The 21,129-nt window shown below is 45.2% G+C and overlaps 1 protein-coding gene across 4 annotated transcripts in view; it reads left to right on the forward strand.

Moving 5' to 3' along the window:
* The first annotated feature begins 2,252 nt into the window (after positions 1-2,252).
* SPTBN1 (spectrin beta, non-erythrocytic 1) overlaps positions 2,253-21,129 on the forward strand; it is a 134,924-nt gene continuing 116,047 nt past the window's right edge. The window contains exons 1-6 of one of the 4 annotated variants that reach the window (XM_032747620.3): positions 2,253-2,452; positions 2,738-2,824; positions 3,367-3,645; positions 4,641-4,839; positions 16,230-16,370; positions 17,323-17,481. The gene's annotated coding sequence lies outside the window, so the exon portion shown is untranslated. Of the gene's footprint in view, positions 2,453-2,737; positions 2,825-3,366; positions 3,646-4,640; positions 4,840-16,229; positions 16,371-17,322; positions 17,482-20,717; positions 20,906-20,970; positions 21,128-21,129 lie in introns of those variants that run through there. The other 3 variants (XM_030268700.4, XM_030268695.4, XM_030268694.4) reach the window with 3 other exon arrangements.

The following is a 21,129-nucleotide window of genomic DNA, read 5'->3' on the forward strand; positions in this document are numbered from 1 at the left end:
CAGGAATTCAGCCAAAATAGCTGAAATATGGGATATTATGGCTTATCACCAGCTTCCAGAGCCAGTCCCAGGCTGGGAATTGTGTCTTGCCCAGGCTTTGAGTCACCAAAGCATAGAGCTGAGGCTAAAATTGCATAGTGTAGGGGCTGTTCCTTGTATCTCAGGGAGGAATTTCACCTCTGCTCTCTCAAGGCTGCTCGTGAAGGGCAGTGAAGCAGCCTGAGATGGCCTCACTGGAGCATCACACCATGCTGTCATTTTCCATGGCAACTGGAGCAGGGATAGTCTCACATTCCCGTGGCATGTGCCATTATCTGTGTGCATCCTGGTGGCTGATGCTCAGCTTTAACTTCAGTAAAGCGGCAACCACCGTGGGAAACAGAGCACACTTGAAAATCAAAATAACTTATAAGGTACTGTGAAGTCTTTTCCTGTCAGTCTTTAGTTCTAGGGTGGGGCTGGAGTGAATGAAAATGCTGCCAGCAGCAGTTGGATCCAGCCGGGTGGCGGCACTTTGTGTTCCAATTGTCTCTGAGGGCCGTGGCTTTCAGCGAGCCCCAAGTTAATGAAAGTGCAGCGTCAGTGGCTCCAGCCTAACAAAAGGAGTGGAGCCCCAATTGAACACACATTTCCCCTCTGCAGTAAGTAATCGGGGCAGGACAAAAGTGCGGTCTTTGGAAAAGGCCCAGCTCTGCCGTTGCGTTTCTTTGGCACAGATCAGCAGGGATTAAGCTGTGACCCATGGAAGTTCCTACTAGAACTCCTCTGTGAATACAACTGCTGTCACTGCACATGGCAGGGGAAGTGGTTTGTGCAACCGCAGAGTGTCTGTGAAACACTGTGGTCAGACCAGGGCTGAAAGTGAAGAATATCTGATATGAAGTGAGTAAACCCCAAACACAGTGACCAAAAGGTTTGAAATTTGCTCTAGGAAATAATTTTGTAGAGTAAGTGTGGATGTCCTGATCACTGTCCTGACCAAGATTTTAATAAATTTAACAGGAACAAAGCAGAGATTTACTGGGAGCTGTACAGGTGGTCTAGAACCCCTTCATAGCACAGGTCAATGCAATTGTGCCTGTAGTCTTCTCTCTGCCTCCAATCTCCCTCCAGCTCACCTCAAAAAGAACATTTTTCAGTGTGAAACCTGTTTGCCAGTACTTGAGAGGAGATGTGAGAGCAATGGGATCATTAAAAAGTCCTAATCTGAATTTGTAAGCAGTTAAGGAGGTGTGTGGGGAAGGTGAGCATTGCACACAGGTTTAGCACTGACCTCCCCATCTCTTTCCCTGCTCCTTCCTCCCTAGACCAGATTGCCTAGAAACAGCTCTGGACGGTGGAATGTCTCTGAAGGTGGGATGTGCAGCACAGACACTGGGCTCAGCTGCTCCAGAGTTATTCTTGTGAGAGAGCAATACAGAGAAAACACTAAATCATTTTTTCCCTGCAAATGTCAATTAAACATTAATCAAATGCCAAGGTAGAACGTGGGCAATCCGAGCAGTGTTTATTCTGCTGCTGAGTATCCAAATCAATTAAAAAGAACCTTCTCCTACACTGTTTTATTGGAAACTTGTAGACTTGTTCATTTTTAAACCTAAGAATCAGAGTAATCCGGACCATGTAAAATTACAGAAAAATATCTGTGTTTAAATGATTAATAGTGAATTATTTTATAATGCTTTTTGCATAGTTGGGGTTCTTTGCTGAGCTGTGAACCAGTTTATTGAAACGATTGCTAGTCCTGTCACTGAAATCGGTCAATACACTGTGGATTTACATTATTTTGTAGCACCCTTTCATATAAGCATTGTAGAGGCAACACATCCTGGCAGTGTCACCATGACCTGTGTCTCCAGGCAGTGTGATTTCAAGCTTTAGTTCTCCTTATCAGAAACAGAGGAAGGAATTTGCTGGAATAGAATGATGAGCTTTAGGCCTTTAGGTGGGACTGGGGAGATCTGTGATCCCCGGCTCTCAGCTCGCAGCCGCAGCTAGACAATTTGTAGGAGCATCTGTAAGGATGCTGCTTTCCTCCTTTATAGGAATCCTTAAAGCTTCTCATGCATTTCAGCCACCACGATGACTGTGGCAATACTATGGCCAGCCATAATATTTAGTTAGCTGTCCTGGGAGTGTGCCAATATGGTAAAACGTCATGCAGAGCCCAAATCCAGTCTCAGGGAGAGTCTCTGAAGATGGGAACGCTACGACACTGCCTCCCGATCTCCTAGGTGACAGGAGCTTGTGTCACTAATTGGTCCCCGAGCCTGCGGCACCGAGGTGACGCGATGGGGCTGAAAGGCAGCAATTGCAGCTGAAGGGATTTGGTAAAGAATTCGGTGAGAACGAATGTTGGGCGTGAACACAGGGGATTTAATCTGTGTTTATTCACACAGACCTGTTGTCTAGGGAGTTACTCCGAAGAGGAGCCTCGGGCTGCAGGATTAATGTAAGAACCATACTGGGTAAATGATGTTTTTTCTGTGACCAAATCACAGGTACAAAATAAATCTTTTGGTGAAGCCAAAACCTTTCAGTTTGTTTAGAGCTCACTCACACATGCCTGCATGGTGTAGAAATCATCCTTTTGAGGAGGTATTTGCCATCTATCCCACAAATTGCTTTGCTGCTGTCTTGGTACCAAGTTAAAATTGTGAGTCAGCTAATTGAGCTTGAAAAACAGTTTAATCCTATTACAGCACATAAGACACTGTCTTTTTTGTTTTTCTTTCAGTAATGCTGGTTCATGCACTACTCTCAGATATTAAGAATACATTGTAAGAAGTCTGTCTCATGAAAATAAAGCGTGGACCCACAACAGGTAAATGAGCATTACATTCTGCAGTCCTTGTCACTGGGACTCCCAGTTCACTTCACCTGTGCCTTGGTTCATCATCATTTCAAAGACCATCATGCAGATAGTGTGCTAAAATACTTGGGTGTGTATTTTCCCTCATACACTTAACCTGTAGCAAACACCTGGATTAGAAGCAGCAGGCACCAATAAACCAGGGCATTGTCTTTTCCACGTGAGACAGTGTGATCAGAAGGAGAGTAGCAGCACTCATTTGCTTACTGAGGCAGAACTATTATTACAGTAATATTAGTAGAAGTAGAAGTATTACTATATTAACATAATAGTAGTAGTAATAACAGTGAAGCAGCTGGCCTTTCAAGAAATGTCTGGGCATGGGCATGGGGAATTTTTGGAGTGAGAAGCCCTCTGCCTTTAGGGTTGTGGCACAGGGCTCTGCTGTGACTGCCCTTGCAGCCCTGCTTGTTAGCTTTGGAGGAACAAGTTTGTGAGCTCATTATTCCATAGCAGAACTCTTCTTAGTACCTGTGACTGTTTTCTGCTTGCAGAGGTTGGCTACTCTCCAGTGCTGCTGCTCTCCTGTTCTGGGTGACCTTCAAAGGAGCAGCAGTCCAAGTTGGATTGTTCTGGGACAAAGGCTTGTTCCCATGGCCTGGAACTCGGTGTCCACGGGACACTCAGCCACTCACTGACCTCACTTCCTCCATCTTCCCAAGGGCTTTATAAGCATAACCCAACAGCGGGGACAATCTGTATCATGACAGCCAAATCTGCTGTTGTAACCACCACCACATTCCGTAGTCCTGTGCTGAAACAGGGACATGCAGGTAATGGATATTTTATTCCAATACTTTGTGCATGTGGAGCAATATATTTCCCTATGTATGTGTCAGAGCTTGAAAGGAGGATCCATTTTTAATGAGCTATACCATGCATAGCTAATGCAGAAACTTAATTTTAGACACAGATTTTTGTTTTATCCATTAGGGAACACTCTAAACCCCTGTGGTGAGTTAGGATGGCACAAGGAGGATGCTATTCTGTGGTGGCTTGGAACACTAGGTAAGAGGTGCAGGTGAAGGTGGTCCTGCAGGTGCCTCAGTCTCAGCCCCTGGATATTGCCACGCACAGCTGCTACATACATAATGTAACAGCCTGTTCCAGCTGACCCATTCCAGAGCCTCTTAAAGTCTCAGTTCCCTGCAGGCAAGGACTAAAAATAAGTCATATGAGAGGGGTACTAGCTCAGCTAATTAGCCAAGGAGCAGAGTACTGACTGCTGCATCGATAACAGTGTCTGGCTGCTTGTTCCAGTGCCTGGCACTGCCCACAACAATCAGGAAGATCCTGCCCAAAGGTGAATTCCACAGTGCATCTGCTGTGCTGAAATGAGAAGCTCTCCAGCTCAGGATCCAACCTCTTTGGCCAAATCCCCAACCCTTTATGTTCTGGTGACACAAAGCTTGCATGAAGCTGGCCTGGGGTTCCATCTCACTGAAGATCCATTATCAAAGTCCTGACCTACCTGTGAGATAATTTAAGTTCGTCATGATCACATTGCTGTCAGTGTACCCCACAATGTTCTGGGCTACAAATAGAAGAGGTCAGACTCTCAGTCAGACCAGATGTAGAGGCACAAATGCAACAAGAGGAATTTTTCCCAGCTGAATTTCTGTTGCATCCCACTTCTTTACCTGTTCTGTTTACTTCAAAGTGACAATTCTCCTTCCTGGAGAAGTGGACTGCAAATTTGGGGTGTAACATAAACTTCTCTTTCTCCTAGATCTGTTTTGGTTTTAATATTTTTATTATTATTTTTCAGCAGTCAAGGAGAATTGTCAAGTACTTCATTTATTCTGATTGGAAGTAGCAGAGCAGTACCATCAAGGCCTTTGTGCCCCAGGAAATTACTGAGGTCCTTTATGGCTGCTGAGCATATCCATCTAGAAGCACCTTTTTGCAATGTTCTCCCTCCCCTGCCACTTGTTTATTCATGCATTGACAATGACAAGCAGTTAAAGGTGAGCTTACTCTTGCACTTGTAGTATATTAAAATTAAAGAGCTGTGCTTCCAAGAATTGCACTCTCCTTCCCTAAACACAAAAAGAAAAGACAGACCTGAGCAAAGTGCACCAGGAGATAGGATATGAACCTCGTTCAGCTCCTATAATTAAATACAGAGATCCACAATATCAAAGGGCACCTGGGTAAATTAAAAGAAAAGCCTGTATGGAATGGATCCATCTTTGGAGCAGCTTCTTGTGGATTAGAATGATGTGAAGATTTATCAGTCAGGGCAAAGGTGAATGTGGCTGGGATTTAACTGTTTGAGTATAATGCACTTCTGGTTTGAATTCAACATAAAAGCTGAACCAGACTGATACCAGTGGAATGGGGAAGTAGCTGTCCTGGACCTGAGAGGAAGTAACTGTCAGAGTCAGTGAGAGCCTTTTTGTTCACAGCAAGTGACACTGGGGTGGAATCATGTCCCCAGGATGTGTGTCTGAACCAGGCAGGAGAACCTCTGGATGCTCCTAGCACAGTGCAGCAGGGAGGCAGGCGGGGGAGGTGAGTGCTGGGGGGGTAGGGGCAGGCACAGCCAGTGGTGAATCGGGAATTCTGGGCAGCACTGGAGCCAATTCAAGTGGGAGTGACAGTGCAAGGGAGGACAGCACATTCCTGGGAGTGCTGGGGCAGAGACACTGAGAAAACCCAAACCTGGAACACGTGGGAGTGACTCACATGGAATTTGGTGGGAGTGAAGCTGCTTGGACTCATGCAGAGTTGGTCCAATTTAGCATGAGCATTTTCTAGGACACCAGTGAGAGCATCTCTCCTTGCCCAAGGAGTACTTTTCATTGAGGAAGGCTCTTGTTCCTGCAGTTGAGATTCCTGCAATGCCACCTTGATTCTAGGCACTCCAGCATCCGGGAGAGTAAGGCAGAGCTCTTGAGTATGCAGGACAGCAGGACTTGAGGCCAAGGAGCAGAGATTAGAGGAACAACACACACTTGACTTCTTTATTGTAAATTATTCCACATCCTTCCTACCACACCAGTTGGAGCCATCCAGATACATCTGCAGGGTAAACACATGTCCATAAGAATGGAATACTTCTGCCCTGCCCTTTGTTAAGGTCTCCACTGGTTCAGAAGTCTCTGGGGGCAAGTAATAGCTCCTGGAGCCAGGTGAGAGGATTTTATCCTCATTTCCATTTCAATATATGCATTGCTCTTCCAGTTCACAGCTCTTTCATGGCAGTGTTGATGATATCTGGGGAGGAGGAACAAAGCAGGGATCTGAAGGCATATATCTGTGTGCTGAGCTCTTTCTGCAGCAATTAAAAAATCACATCACTTTGAATTACAAGGGACCCTTGAAAACTTTCCCTTCAGAGCTGTGAAACTTCAGAGGAGCCCAGTGCTGCCAGCCTTGCTGCCTTGCCCTGCTCTCCAATTTCCATGTACACTTTATTCCTTGGAGTAAAATGGGCATGTGCAGTGTCTCAGTGGTCCAGCCTCTGGTGCCACCCCAAAGAAGCATCTGACTTGACCATCTGACTTGAGTGTGAGTAGCCTGGTAGACTTGTGCTGAATCTCAGTCTTAATTATATCAGAATATAGATATAGATATATATAACATCAGTTAGTAATGTGAAGAGATTCCCATGCAAGGAGTGGTAAAACTTTATGGAAACTGAGATGATGGATTGATCACAAGGGCTGGCTGCTAGCTTAAAGCAAATTATTTTCAACACTTGTCTGGGCCTTTGCTAGACCTAAAGGAGCTATGTATCCAACATCCATAGCCCTCAAACCCTATAGACCAGTGGTGCTCTCTCTGATGAGTGAGGGCTCACTTCATTCCTGGAAATGCTGCAGAGCCATGGGACTCCCTCTGGAATGTGGAGCAGAAATCCTGCAGATGCTTAATGCACATTTCTCTGTGATGACAGGACATCTTATTGCAATTAGTTTGGGGGACTAAAAGGGGCTTGGGAGGCTCTAGTCAGGAAGAAGAGAGAGAAAATAGGGTATGGAGACCTTTTAACCATTTCCTCAGTGTGTGGTGTATGACTGTGACTGATTTATTGTGCCTGAAGTGGAAGATAGAGGATCTCAGAGCTTTGCATGCCAGGTCAGTGTCAAAGATACATCCAGATCCACAGAGGACATCCACATTGTGTGAGCCCACTCATTGTTCCAACATTAATTTGGGATCATGAAGCCTGTTTTCAATGGCTAGGCCATTCTTCCCTCAACTTTGCTGCTCCCTAGCATATCCCGAGTTGTTTTTTGCTCAGAGGGCTGCCTGGGCATTAAATATCATTTACATTTCCATCTTTCTATTTTGACTGTAAGAATAACTCCGTTTGCTCCCTTAGACAATTCCTAGGTATTAATTGCTGTTTTGTTAGCTTGTTCAGAGGTGTTCCTTGTTTACAGGTGAGCTGTGATCTCAGGAGAAGATAAATAAATGCTCCCATCCTAGGAAACATCAGTGATGGACTTTAGGCTTAACAATCCATTTATATTTGTTCTCTCCAGAAGAAGAAAGGCTGGAGATTTGGTTTTGGTAAAGGAAAATCCTTTTTTGCATCACTGGAGGTGGGCAGAAGAGCAGGTTGGTGTGAGAGCCACAGGGCCTGGCTCTGAGCAGTGAAAATATACCCAAGAGAGCTTGGCATGGCTGAGTGTTTCCTTAACAGAGCTGCAGGAGAGGGGAGCATCTGGTGGAATTAATTGCCTGTAATTTTCTGGAGGGGATGGCTGAAAGTGAATGGCTGCAGCAGAGCAGAGATCAGAAGGCCGGGGCAGGGGGGGAGGGGGGGGGGAGAACAGGTTTTGTTTTTTCAAGAAAAACTGTATCTGATAGAGCATCTCAAAAGGAAAAGCTGCATGCAGAGACTGTCTTAAGACATTGATGTGTCTCAAAATCTTCAGCTGCTGAAAAAACATATTGTAGAAAATTCAGGTGCCTGTACCAATAAATGGCACAGACATATTGGCTGAGAGTTCCAAGTCCCCTTTTCCAGTAGCTTGTGAATGTCAGATTTGAACATTTCAGACCGAAGTATCCTGCCCTCATTGTCAGGCTCACTTTGAATTTGTTTTTGCTGTGGATTTTTAGCTTTCAACAAAAGCACTTCAGCTCTTCCGCATAACAAAGTGTGTTCCACATATATGTTTTATTTTTTATAGATTGGTTAAACTTCATTGACTTACTCTTTTAGAAGGTGGTTGTTGCAGTTTGTCAGGGAAGAGTCTGTATGGTGAAACAGGTCTTGGGTGAGTCTCTGAGTAAAACTGGGCTGAACACTGAGCAAGGAATGCCCTGGTCCAGGGGTGACAGATGTTCCTGAAGGGCAGCCAGCAAGGCAAGGCTGCCTGACTGACAGAAGAGGGAGGAGACAGCACTTTCAGGGATGTATCCGTGCAAGGGTGAGGTCTGGTGGAGTGGAATTTAGTAGATCAGCATGAATAAAACAGGTTTCATGGAGCCTGAGTCTGACTAGATAAACAGAGGTAACAATTGGAAGCCAAATAGTGAGGATTGACAGGCAGGGCTAGGAAGCAGCAGAATTGTGAGCACCAGGAAAAACAAAACCAACCCAAAAACCAGCACAGAGATGAGAAATCAGAGTTAAGAGGAGAAAGCCAGGCATCAAGTAACATGTAGAAAAATGAGGAGAAAACAGAGTGTCTACTTGTTGCTATTAGGGATCATTTTTCCTGGAGACAGAAAGAAAGCTGGGGCCCAGTGGGAAAAATAGTGTGTAATAGTTCATAACAGGGAGGGCTGAATTAAAATTGCACAAGCAGCTCTTCATCTGCGGAGGTGGGAGAGCACAGGAAAGTTGCATTAGTCAGAGGAGTGGTTTGGTATTTTTTATTTGTTCTCAGGGGTTTTTTGTTTTCACCAAGGAGGGTAAGTAATCACTGCAAAAAATGTAATAGGCTGCATAATGAATGGGTAATGAATTCTCTTCCCCTTGGAACTTCCAAATCTCTAAGGAACACAAACCTAACCAAGATGTAATCCAGTTTGCCCAGGATTTATGGCTGGGGAAGGAAATGATCATGGTGAACATTGTGACCTATGGAAGAGGGGTATTCAGGCAAATATTCCTAATTGTGAAGTCCCTGTTCCTTCAGTCCTGACATTTCTACATTTGCTTTGCTTGACCGCCACTTGAATGCTGTTCCTTGGAGAATCAGCTTTTCATGAGCATGGGAAAGTGCAGGAAGGAGCAGAAAGTTTTCCCTGATTCAGAATCAGTTCCATTGGTTCCTCTCTGCTGCACAAGCCTGGCCTGGCAGTGTGAGCATCATTAGAAAAGCTGGAGGAGGAATCATCTTTAGAGGCCCCAGATCTCTCCTGGAGTTCCAGGGTCATCAGGGATCAGATGATTCTAGAAGGTGCTTTTGACTCTCTGCCTGCTTGCTCCCATTTCCAGCCTTCCCTGTGGGAATTGGCTGCTGAGAGGAAGCTGATCCTGACCTTCAGGCCTCTACTGGGGACAAGGGATTTGTCCTGCAGGCTGGACATAGGCAACAGTGATGTAACACAGGAAGGGAGGCAGGGGGAAGGGAAGGAAATCTCATTTTTCCTCCAAACATGAGAACTATATTGATGCCTTGAAATATGCCAGAATCAATGAAATAATTTGGGAAACCACTGGAAAATCTGCTATGGAGGCAGTGCTGTCCTGTAGTAGGGCTCTGAGTAGTGGCTGAGATGAAACAAGGGTCTTTTCTGGGGCTTCGCTATAAACCCCAGAGCCTGCTGGCCTTTTGGAAAAGGGTGGGAAGTCCCAGGCTGTGTCCTGGGTGGAGACCTGTTGGCTCCAATGAGTGGGAAGGAGGCCAGTGGGCCGGGGCCAGCCCTGTGGCCTCTGCTATCTCCTGGCAGGGAGGCCGCTGCTCCTCCCAGCCCTGCAGCTGACATGCTGCTCTCTCACTGCTCCCAGAGTGCTTGCCTGCAAAATCCACTCAAGTCTCACCTGGATTTTGAAAGATCCCCACTGAACTTGTAGGAAAAGATGTCCTGATTTCTGCCAAGGCTGGGGGAATGTTCTGCAGGGCACTGCTTACCCACAGCTGAGCCCCTCAGTTTGTGCAAAACCACTCCAAAGTAACACTAGTAAAAATCTGTGGGGATGCAAATCCAGTATGAAAATTCCACTGTCCTGCTTTAGGGTGTGCCACTATTTGGGCTGGATTTTAGGGCACACTTTTAGAATTGGAAAAGCTGAAGGGTTGTATAGAGAAGGGAGGGAGCACTGTGGAGGCTGTGACGGAAGGCCTTTCAAAAGAAGGATCTCAAACATAGGTCTGGGCATGCCCTAGGAGTAGCAGTCCTCTGGGATCTCTTCCACTCCCATTTTCCTCTAGTTCAAGGCACTGGAAAGGTTTTTGTCAGTGGCAGTTTTCTGAAGAGATACTCGGTGAAATACATCTGAGATAAGGCAGACTGTGACCTGGAAGCATCTCTCTCCTTTTCAGCACTTCTGGCTTCTAAGTAATTCCATTAGGTGCACACATAAAAAGGGCCCTGTCCTAAGATGAGGTTACCATGTTCAGCCAGGGCTCTGAAAGAATATTTGCAGCTCTTAGAGTGTTCTTCCCATGACAGTGCATTCAAAGCCAACCCAGCACACAAATCCTTTGCAGAACATATAAAAACTATCTTAAAAGCACCTTTTCACGTGTACCACGACAATCTTACTCCTTTTGCATTTGGGCAAGGTGTTAATATTCTTGACTGGCTGGAAACCTAACAGATACCTTTGACTTCTCCCTTGGCTGTGCTTCTCGCTGGATCTGCCAAGCATTCTTTAGATGTCAGGCTCTCGGATTTATATGCTGGTAAGTGCATGATATTTTTGAGGGCACAGAGTTAACCAGTTTTGCACAGAATGTACTGATTATGTAAAAGTCATATTTTAGAATGAAATCAATGCCTTATGGAAAGTCCTAAGTATGGAAGCAAAGTGAAGCTCTGCTTATGTACAGTGCAGATACAACCCCAGGCCTGGCTTTGCAGGATTCTCCACCTTCCTGCGTTGCTGTGCTTCAATCATGACCTGAGGGGTTCATCCCAGAGGTGAAGAGCTCCATTTCCATGTTCCCTCTCCTAATAAGAGTTTCCTTTTGGCACGTTGTTTTGTTTTCCACTTTGTGTGAAGATCTGAATTCCAAAAGCCTAAACAGCCAGGGAACACCAGCCATTTTGCAACATAGACTAGTGGATTTCTCCATGGCTTCCTGAAGTGCTGTTGATTTGTGGAATTAGAAGAGAAGGTGAATGTCCTTCTCTTGTCTTGCACTACTGCCTCATTGCACTTCCACTCCATTCTAGACCACATCCTCTTGTGAGAAGGTAGGTTAAAATCTCATGAGATTGAAGAAAAAAGGAAAGTGGGTGAATTTTTATATTTGCCTTTTAGAGGTCTCAGATGCATTTTAAAACATTTTTGAATGGCTAAAAAGAAAAATAAGCTTACTTTTTCCTTTTTGTCATTATGTGAACAACTAAAGCATATTAGTCATACGTTTATTTTAGTTCAATTAATGGAGAGATAATAAGATACTTCCAAACAGCCCTGGAATGGAAACTGAGATTATCCTTTGCTTTTCTGATCTGATTGAGAGCTTTGATGAACTGTAGTGCAAAAATACATTGAGTGAATATGGCTTTACTGTGAAAAGCAGATATGGATTATTGCTAGGTAGATTCCATAATGGAAAGTCTCCATTTTGAGGTGGATGTGGATCCACCCTGAACATGTCTTTGTTTATTTGTGAGGTTGTTTCCTGCTTTTCCTTATCACAAACTTACAGCTGGGAGTTAAAGAGGCAGCGCTGATGTTTCGAAATCTGGACTAAGGAATGCAAAGAGGCCTTTCTGTCCAGGGAAGGACTTGGACAACTATCCAGGGGTACATGGAGGCAGGGAAGGCTTCTCCAGCTTCCTTCCTTCAGCTCTTAGTTTGACTCCACCGAAACAGAGGGAATAAGAGCCATTACAAACCTGGACTATTTTGCAGTGATTTTCAGCCTGGTTTCACATAGGATTACACATCTGTCTTCTTCTTTCCCAATATCTTTTGGAGCTGCTGGCTGAACTCAGCACTTGAATCTTTAGCAATAATTAACTTTTTACATGTTTCCTAAAAGGAAACTTGCTTTATACTTCCGTCTGGTCCTTTCCCTGTACTAAACTTCTTTTTTTCAAGAGTAGCTCTCAATAGCAGGTACAGCATTCCAGCAGCAGTCCCAGTAACAAGAGAAGTAATGCCATCCTTTTGTCCTGGAAAACAAATTGGAATGGGATCAGGAGTTGACCCAGATTCTCCCCTTGTCATAATGTCAAAATCAGTTATGAAGATATTTGAATGTGTAAAATTTTTATTACTCTCCTGAAATCTATAAGGAAAACCCTGATAAAACACATTTCAGCAATCTTTATGAGAGTAGTGAGTTGGGCCTCCTGTGATAAAATATCTTAGTCTATTCTAGGACAGAAATGATTTGTGGAAAAGCCTTCTGAGTAAAAACACAAAGCAAGTTCCACACTTTTCAGTGTGCTGCTTCTTGGAATATGAAAAAACCTCAGGCATCATTCTCTGCTCCCCTGAACCGACACCCATCAGTCACAATAAAAAGTGGAAATGTTGTGAAATAAATAAATAATGACAAATCCCAGTCCTTGTGTTCTCCCTGCTGCAGGCGATGCAGAATGTCCTCGGTACTTTTCTGCCACGTGCAGCTTTCCCCTCAGCCAGCACAGAAGGTGCCAGCCTGGTTTTGAGTGGGCCCCTTGAAATCACATTGAAACCCTTCTCCCAAAGACCTGGCAACGTCTGGAGTGTGGATTTTGACAGGCAGGGCCGGCAGTGCCTTGTGCTGACCTGTGGAGCAACGTGAGAAACTGGCAGCTCTGAGAATGACCCTTCCCTCACACAGCTGCAGCTTTGGCACCTTCCAGGCTGCCCTCCCTGGGCACTCCCTGCTCCATGGGAACACTCTGCAGAGAGCAGTTTGCCCATATGAGTTCATCTGGACAAAGGAATTAAGGGAAAAATTGATGTTCTTTTAAGCATGGATCTGAATCTGGATCTCATTTCCATCTTGGCCTCTTCAGGAACAACTGTTCCCAGAAGGGAAAGGTCCAGGCTGGTTCCCTGTGTCCAGTAGTTCAGGGTTCTAAGGAGTGAATATGAGCCACCGTGGAAGTGGCAAAACAGGAGAAAAATGGGTGAGAATAAATCAGAACTCCAAGGGCAAACAGGGATATCCAAAGTTGCCCCTAGCACCGCTGAGTGCTTTTTAATTATTACTTTTTTCCTGTAGCTCCCTGTGAGTCTCTCATTCTAAAATGAAACAAAAACACTTGAAAATCACAAAAAAAAAATCTGCATTTTCATGCTGTATTGCTTTTGCTTATTTTGGTTACATTTAACACTTACTTCCCTTCCTTGTTTTGCATTATAAACACAGAACTTTTATTCCAAGTGATAAGTGCATGCTGAATTCTTCCACCTTAATTGGAAAGATGTCGATGACTTTCCCCGTTTTCAGCATGGACCTGATCCAAAGCTCAGGGAAGGAAACTTCCAGCAGGCATTGGCCTGTGTGTCACAGACACTTGAATGACTTTCTGTGCACAGTGGGAAAATAGAATTTTCCATTCTATTATTTTCCTTTTTAAAAGGATGTGCAGTATGTACTGGGTTATTTTTTAAATTATTTATACAACTGTATCCTGACAAGCTACGACTTCCTCCCAGGGAAACACAGCTCCAGTTTGTTTCTGTAATGTGGAGCTGTTTTTATAAGGTTGGGGAAGGACCACAACTAGTGTGGAGTGTGCTGTCCCAAATATCCCCCCCTTTATTTTCTTTATAAACTTTGGGGACATTCTTCTTGTGTGGGTTTCACAAGTTCTGGTTCCTTGTACCACAAAACCTGTTTTATGTAACCCGCATTTGTTTTTATTCAACACTGTACATATGGATTTTAAATAACTATATGCATAAAACAGTGAGTTCCAGACACTTGAGGGGAAAGTTGCATCACAAATCTTTACCATTCCACGTGTATTTCATCTTGAAATTCTGGCATCAGACTCTCTTGTCATATATTAAAGGCCGTTTTTCCATTCTAGGCTTCCATTGGCTAGACAAGATCAAAGCATTGAGTTGGAAAGTGCTTTGAGGTACCTTGAATTGGGATACAGCGGAAAAAAATCAAATTCTGGTCTGTCAGGTGCTTAAAAAAGTTCATCTCTTGGCTGAGAGAATCATCATGCTGTCCCCTGGGTTTGTGCCATTTTCCATGGGCAACACAGAGGCTCTAAAAGCACTTGAGGATTGGGAAAAGCAGCAAAGGCAGTCTGATTTTACACAGCCTCTCCTCCCATCAGCTTCCCACTTGTCAGACTTTCCTAATAGCCATTAGCCATTAGCCATTAGCCAAACAACAGTCCTTTGTACAAAGCTGGGTTGCCTGAAAATGCAGAAACTTCTGGATATTTTTTTTCATGAAATCCAAACCCCAGTTTTGGTGCCAAAGGATCCCACATGGGTTTGGAACTGCTTCCCCAGGACCAGAGCATGATATTTAGCCGGTGATTTTCAGGTAGGAATGAGTGTGCTGACTTCAATCCCCATGGCTCACAGGGAAATATCAGTTTGTTTGGCTCTGTACAACTTACATTTTTCCTCGTGAAAATACCCTGGATAAGAAGTCATAACCCCTGAAGATGAGGTGACCACTCAGTCTACTGGAAACAAAGCTCCTTCCAGGAGACAGGATTCTTGGAGAGGAAGGATGCAAGAAGCATCACCTGCTGTGTGAGTTTTGCTCTGTTTTTTCTCACTTTGTTTTTGTTCCTAGAGGGAGAGTGTGTTAAACAATAGTATTCTAACTTGTTCTATGCTTTGGCAGTTTTGGGAATAACATACATGCTGAAAGACAGGAATTTAGACATTGTGACCTCTGGCTAACTATAATAAAGATAAAAATTGAGAGTTTTCCAAGGAAACTAGCCCACAGTTAAGTATTAATTCACCCCCCTCAGCCGTCCTGTTTTGTGATGAAATTTCTAACAGATGGCTGGGATCCTCGAGGCATGGAGAAACTGTTATTATCTGAATATTAGCAGGCTTTGAAAGCTTCCTCCTACCTCAGCTGCTGTGCTAATGAGGCTCCCATCTCCCCTCCAGGGCTTGCCTCAGGGTTTTCTCCTGCAAAAGGGACTTTTCAAGGAAGTAGTAAAAATGTTGAAGGAAATGTTGTACGTACAGCCTTGGAAGAAGATTTCCCTTCATATCCTTTCTGCAAAGGGCTCTTGATTTTTTTCCCCTTGTGGAATAAAGATATTTGGACCTTGAATTGAAGCATGTAGGAGTAAACTTTGCAAAGCTTTAAAATAGAACCACAGCAAGAGGGAGAAAGCAGCATTCTGCAGAAACCTGCTGCTGCTCTAGAACAAGGAGCAGGAGTGTGTGAAATACCAGATCCTCTGCCTTAGATTTCCGGCAAGCCACTATTTATAGGGTGATCACTGAAGCTGACTCCAGATTTCACTTATAAATAGCTGAGCCTACATTTCCCTTCTCTGCAGAATTTTCCCAACTGCTGCTTCATGCTTCCCTTATCATGCTGAAGGTTGCTGGTGGTTTGTGGACAACGTGGCTGGGCAGTGGGGGGGGGGTGGGGGGGGGTGGAATTAAAATCCTGCATGGATCCAATCCCACTTTTGGAGTGATGTATTGCCTGGAAACAGACAAGACTCTGGTGATACTAGAAGATTACATTTGGGCCTTCAAAGTCACTGCAGAACTTCTGACTGCAGTTTGAAACTCATATTTTGTGAAAAGGTGTCTTACTGTGTGGGATTCTAAGGATATCCTGCAGGCCATGTCTTAAGCCCTTAAAATTTGCTGTGCTTGGATGCTTTTGACTTTTTAAAATTTGGCCAGATCCTTTGTAAGGCAGAATCGTGACACTGAGGGCTCTTTGCCCACCAGAACATGACAGAGTCACACTCAAACTCCTCATTCCTGGGGTTCTTGTGGAGAATTGCTCACTAAGGCAGTTACTGTTATATGCCAGGACATTTTTAGAATAAGCAGTCCTGCATGGAGGCAGATGAGAGATCTCAGCTAAATGAGGAAAGGGGAATCTTAAAGCTTCCCACAGAATTAAAAGTTACCAGCTTTTGCTCCCAGACCTGCACCTGATCAACAGCCCTGGTGTGGAGCGTGTCCAAGATCCAACATGGAAGTTGTGAGCGTGGGAGGGAGCAGCTCCAGCCTGGAGCTTTGAATGATAGAGCAGCCTCCTGGTAAATAATTCTTGTTAATGTGCCTCTCTGGGGATCATTTCATCCATCTTTGTGGCAGCATTAAGGCAGAGAGAGCAGATGACTGCACCTGGATGAGGCTTCACTGATGTCAGACACATCCCTGCACATGGTCCAGCTGCATGGAACTGAACAAGGAAGCACAGCCTCAGCAGTTAAAGCCCAGCATTACCAGAGGAAGGTAATCACCACAGAAAGCATTTTAAAATGTATTTATGCTGGTGGGTTCTTGGAGTATGTGCTGATGTCTTAACCTGACCTGAAATCTTCAGTTTCTATAGGAAAAGTAAGCAGGTTGTCAGGAAAATTAATAAAATCTGGGAGAGGGCTAAGAATTTAACTTTTTTCCCTGTAGTAGTTAATGGATCAGCTGCACCTGACAACTTTGTTTTGTCAAATTACATGGGCTGATGTGTATTTTTAATAGAATCACAGAATGGTTTGGGTTGGAAATGACTTTAAAACCCATCCAGTTCCATCCTCTGCCATGGCAGGGACACCTTCCACTATCCCAGGTTGCTTCAAGCCCTGTCCAACCTGACCTTGGACATTTCCAGGGATGGGGCAGCCACAACCTCTGCCAGGGCCTCACCACCTTCACAGAATTTTTCCCTAATATCTAATATAAAACTATTATCTTTCATATTAAAACCATTAAATTTCTAATTAGGTGAATTTCTGATGCATCTGGAGGAAATGGAGGAGTAAAACTGTGGTAAAACAGAAGGAAAGAGAATAATGTTTGGCAACAAGGGGCAAAGTTTTTTGCATAGTTTTGTGCACATTTTTGTGGGACAGATAAATGCTGAGCATTTTGGTCAAATTTCCTCTCCATTTCTCTTTGCGTGGGGAAACCTTGCTGCATCAACACCTTTATGGCATTGAGCCTCAAATTACTGCACCACAAAAGGGGCTTTGAAAGGCTGAGAAACTTCTTGTGCAGTTGTAGACATCCTCTGTGATTTGATTTCTTCCGTGTGGAGCCCACAGGACACAAGAGCATGTCCCAAGACATTTATTTCATTTTTTAATGTACTGCCTTGAACACAATGGGAAGGTCTGCAGGGGATGTTGTGGTATGCTGGCCCCAAGGCCCCTGCCAACTCTCACTAATGCTTCCTGTCCTTCCACAGGGATTCCTGCCAGGACTCCTCCTGGCCACTGGAGATTGCTGTGATGCTGGCAGGGAGAGCAGGAAAGCCATCTTGTCTTCACACTGTCAGCATTTCCACTGCTGACTCCGGTGGCGTGGGAAGGAGACAGCAGCTGGCTGAGGCCAAGGCCAAACTTTTGTAAGTGCCCTGTGGTTGAGTCATTTTCCAGGGTTGGGGATGTTGGGCACATGAAGAAATAGGCCTGGAGCTCATGAGAGCTGATGGTGGAGGGAAAACAGCTGAGAATGGATGCTCTGGGGACAGGGTAGGCACAGAGAGTTGGGGAGCACTTAGAAAAATAAGACTTTCTCAACAAAAGAGTATTGCCAGACCTCTGATGTGCAGCCTGAGAGTAGAGTTACAAATGCTCTGCATGTCCCTGCTCTTTGTTTCTCCCAGTAGAGCCCCTTCCTGTATCACACACCTTTCCCTGTGGCTACTTCATGGGGATACCTGGGTGAGTGTTTATTCCCTGATGCAGAATTTTAGGCAGGTCAGCCTCCTGAGCTGGTCATAGAGAAAAGGCAAACTAAGGATTGAGGGTCTGACACATTTATGTTTCCAGCGGCTGTTGGGGAACAGGAATATCCCAGCAAATCCATTCTGGGGAATGCATTGCTGCAACGTGTTTCTGAAGTCAAGGGTGTAACCCTGAGCTGGGTGTAACCAAGGTGCTGAGGGGAAATAGGGTTCTGTGAGGAAATGTTTGTGAAGAGGAGCCATCCTGCTTCCAGACATGCTACACACAGAGAGATGAGTTTTTCCTCTGGGCATATTCTTGCCCATCTTTGATTTTCCTCTCAAGAGCTTGGCCAAGTCTGCCGTGAGACAAAGCTCCAGTCTGGATTTGTGCCTTGGAGCCCCACTGTGTGTCTGCAGCCAGCAGTTACAGGTGGAGGAAAGGTGTGTTTGGTGGGGGGAATGGATCTCAGTCATGCTGGGAACCTGTGGAACTGGAACTGTCTGATAACAGGAGGCTTTTCCAGTCTAATGGAACAGTGAGGGAGTTTTTTATTACGATGTGAATTTCTTGGTATACATTTTTATTATGTTCTTGGAAATTGACAGCATCCTTCAGTAGATTTTTTTCTTTTTTTTTGAGTTTTAGTATTGCCTTAACAATTGTGGCTCTTAATATCTCATCTAGATGTGCTGCTTTTGTATCTGCTTGGAAGTACCCTTTTACAAATTCAAATGTAGGCCCTGGGGACATGGTTTAGTGGTGGCCTTGGCAGTGCTGTGTTAATGGTAGGACTCAAGGATCTTAGAGGATTTTTCCAACTTAAACCATTCTATGTTTCCAATTTTGATTCATTTCATTTTGAATGATGCATTATGTTATTTAAACTAGGATTTATTTTTAAATTATCTGTCAGAGAGGTTGAAATATGATTACCTGTGCAGTGTTTTCCCCGTGGTGAAGGTGTCAATATGCACATGGATCTATTTCTGTGGGATGAGCATCAAACAATAATATTGAGTGTGGTGCATTGGTAGATTTTTAAAGGAAAAGAAAACCCCAACTTAAATATTGCTTAATCTGTGAAGGAATGTGTTTGCCTGGGCAAAATATGTGAGGGAAAAAGCCTTGAGCTTCAGAGCCAAACTAACTACAAAGTAGCAGGGCTGAAGGGGAGTGACTTTACCCAACATTGTTGCTGCCCCTTTCCACTTCATTTAACAACAGTTTCTGTCATGGCCATTCATTCCAGTCCTTTCACTTTGATTAAAGGAGTGGGAATGTGAACGTCAGTGGGAACAACCTGTTTGTCTGACTACCTTTAGTCACTGACATTAGGAAGTGCTACTAGTTTACCTTTGTGAGCATTCCCTGCTGAATTGTCAGCAGGCTGTAGGCTTTGGCTTTCTAACTCTGCAAGTGGAAGGTTCATGCTGAAAACACAAATAGATGCAGTAGTTTTTAAAATTAAATTAGCATCCTCTCTGTCAAACCTGGGAATGCTGCTGTGAACTATCAGCAGCAAAACACTTGTACCTGCCCTGTTCATTACCAAATGCCAGCTCTTTAAAAAGGAGAAAATGTCTGTCAGTAACTGGGATAACTGGTTGGAACCCACAGCGCCCCCGCCATTCTGGTTCTTGCTTCTCCAGGCATTCATTCCTACCCAGTTATTTCCATGGGAATCCATGGCCCACCCATCTTTGAGCTATGGGGGCTAATGAATCCTAAAATACACTGCATGCTCTTGCTCACTCCCAGACATTGCAGGCTTTTGTCCCTTCCAACTTGCTTGATGGGTATTAATAATCGAGGGAAGGGTGATTTTTTAGGATATTTCTTAACATCCTAGCATTTGAATATATTTTTAAAAAAATGTATCTATATACACACATTTTTACTGCATCCTAAGGTCTGGATATGAACCAGCACAAGTGACAAGTATGAAAGTATGTTCTTAGATCTTATCAAGAATCTTGTCGCCTTCATGGTGACAGAATATTTTAAAGAGACTTTCTGAATGCCAGAGGCCCAAGTTTAATGGCGTCTCACTGGAAACTGGGAGGAGGATGTACTGCAGGAGCTGTAAGGAGGTAGCTCTGGCAGGGCAGCCTTGGAAACCAAAGGAAAACAAAATATCCAAAAGAGCCAGGCTGATAATTTTGACAGGCTGGAAATGAAGCAGTATTCCAGAGATTATGCCAGGAAGTGGATATTGGAAATTTTGGCAAAGCAGCTGAATGTGAAGGGGCAGGAGCCAGATGAGAGGGAGTTTAAGATATGCAGAGGAGAGGAACTCTAGACAGCAGTTAAATAGCAGTGAGTGTGGGGATGAAGAGTAGGAGAAAAGGGAGTGATAACCAAGGAGCCAAATGAATCTAATAATGGTTTATTATTTTTTGATAAAAGACATGGATAGCACTGATCCATAGCTGTATTGAAAGTGAGAGGTGAGGGAGAGTGGACAGGAGGGAAGGAGCATGGGCATGAGGAGGGTGAGGACAGGGAGGCAAGCAGGGAGGCCAGGATTAGCAAAGGAAACTTGAAGAAGTGTCTGCCTCTGACCTTGGCTGTGGAAGAGGGGAAAGGAGGAAAGGTGCACTGGATGTGGGACAGCAGTTTTCTTTGGAAAGACAGGCAAAATCCTGCCCAGGAAAAGAGGGAAAGGGAAAGTGTGGCACAAAGGCAGCTGGACCTGGGTCCCAGGGATTGGGTTGCACTGGCAAAGGGAGGCTGTTTACGTGGGAAGGTGGCAGGACTGGAGCAGCAGGAGAGGATGACTGCAGTGGAGGAAGTCAAACCCGGGATGGGGTTTCCACTAGGAATGACAGAGCAGCGGGAGGGAGAGCAGCACTAGAGGAAATGGATGCTGGGGGCGAGCCAATACTGTCTTTGTGACAGGAGAGAGTGTCAGAGGAGGAGGAGCAAGGAGGCTGGAGAGACCCAATAACCAAATAAATGTAAGAGAAGGGAAGGGGAGCCGGGAGTGGCTGGATAAAACCCACGGAGGGCTGCGAGCGAGGGCCGGCGGAGGGGGAAGACCTGGCGTGAGCACAGGGCAGGCCCGAGCAGCAGCAGCAGCAGCAGCAGCAGCAGCAGCAGGTGAGGATGCGGAGCGGGCGGAGCGGGCCGGGGCCGTGCCGAGCCCCCCGCGCCGCAGGGCCGCCGCAGGGCAGGAGCGCGGGGCGGGGGCTCCTCCCGCGCCGTCCCCGCCCCCCGCTCCGCGCCGCGCGGGGCACGCAGAGCTCACGCAGCGCCGCGCGGGGCTGCGGGTACAGCCGCTCCCTCCGCACAGCGCGGAGCCGCCGCCTGGGCAGCGCCGAGGT

The sequence above is a fragment of the Taeniopygia guttata genome, chromosome 3 (genome assembly GCF_048771995.1).
Source record: "Taeniopygia guttata chromosome 3, bTaeGut7.mat, whole genome shotgun sequence".
Taxonomy (NCBI): domain Eukaryota; kingdom Metazoa; phylum Chordata; class Aves; order Passeriformes; family Estrildidae; genus Taeniopygia; species Taeniopygia guttata.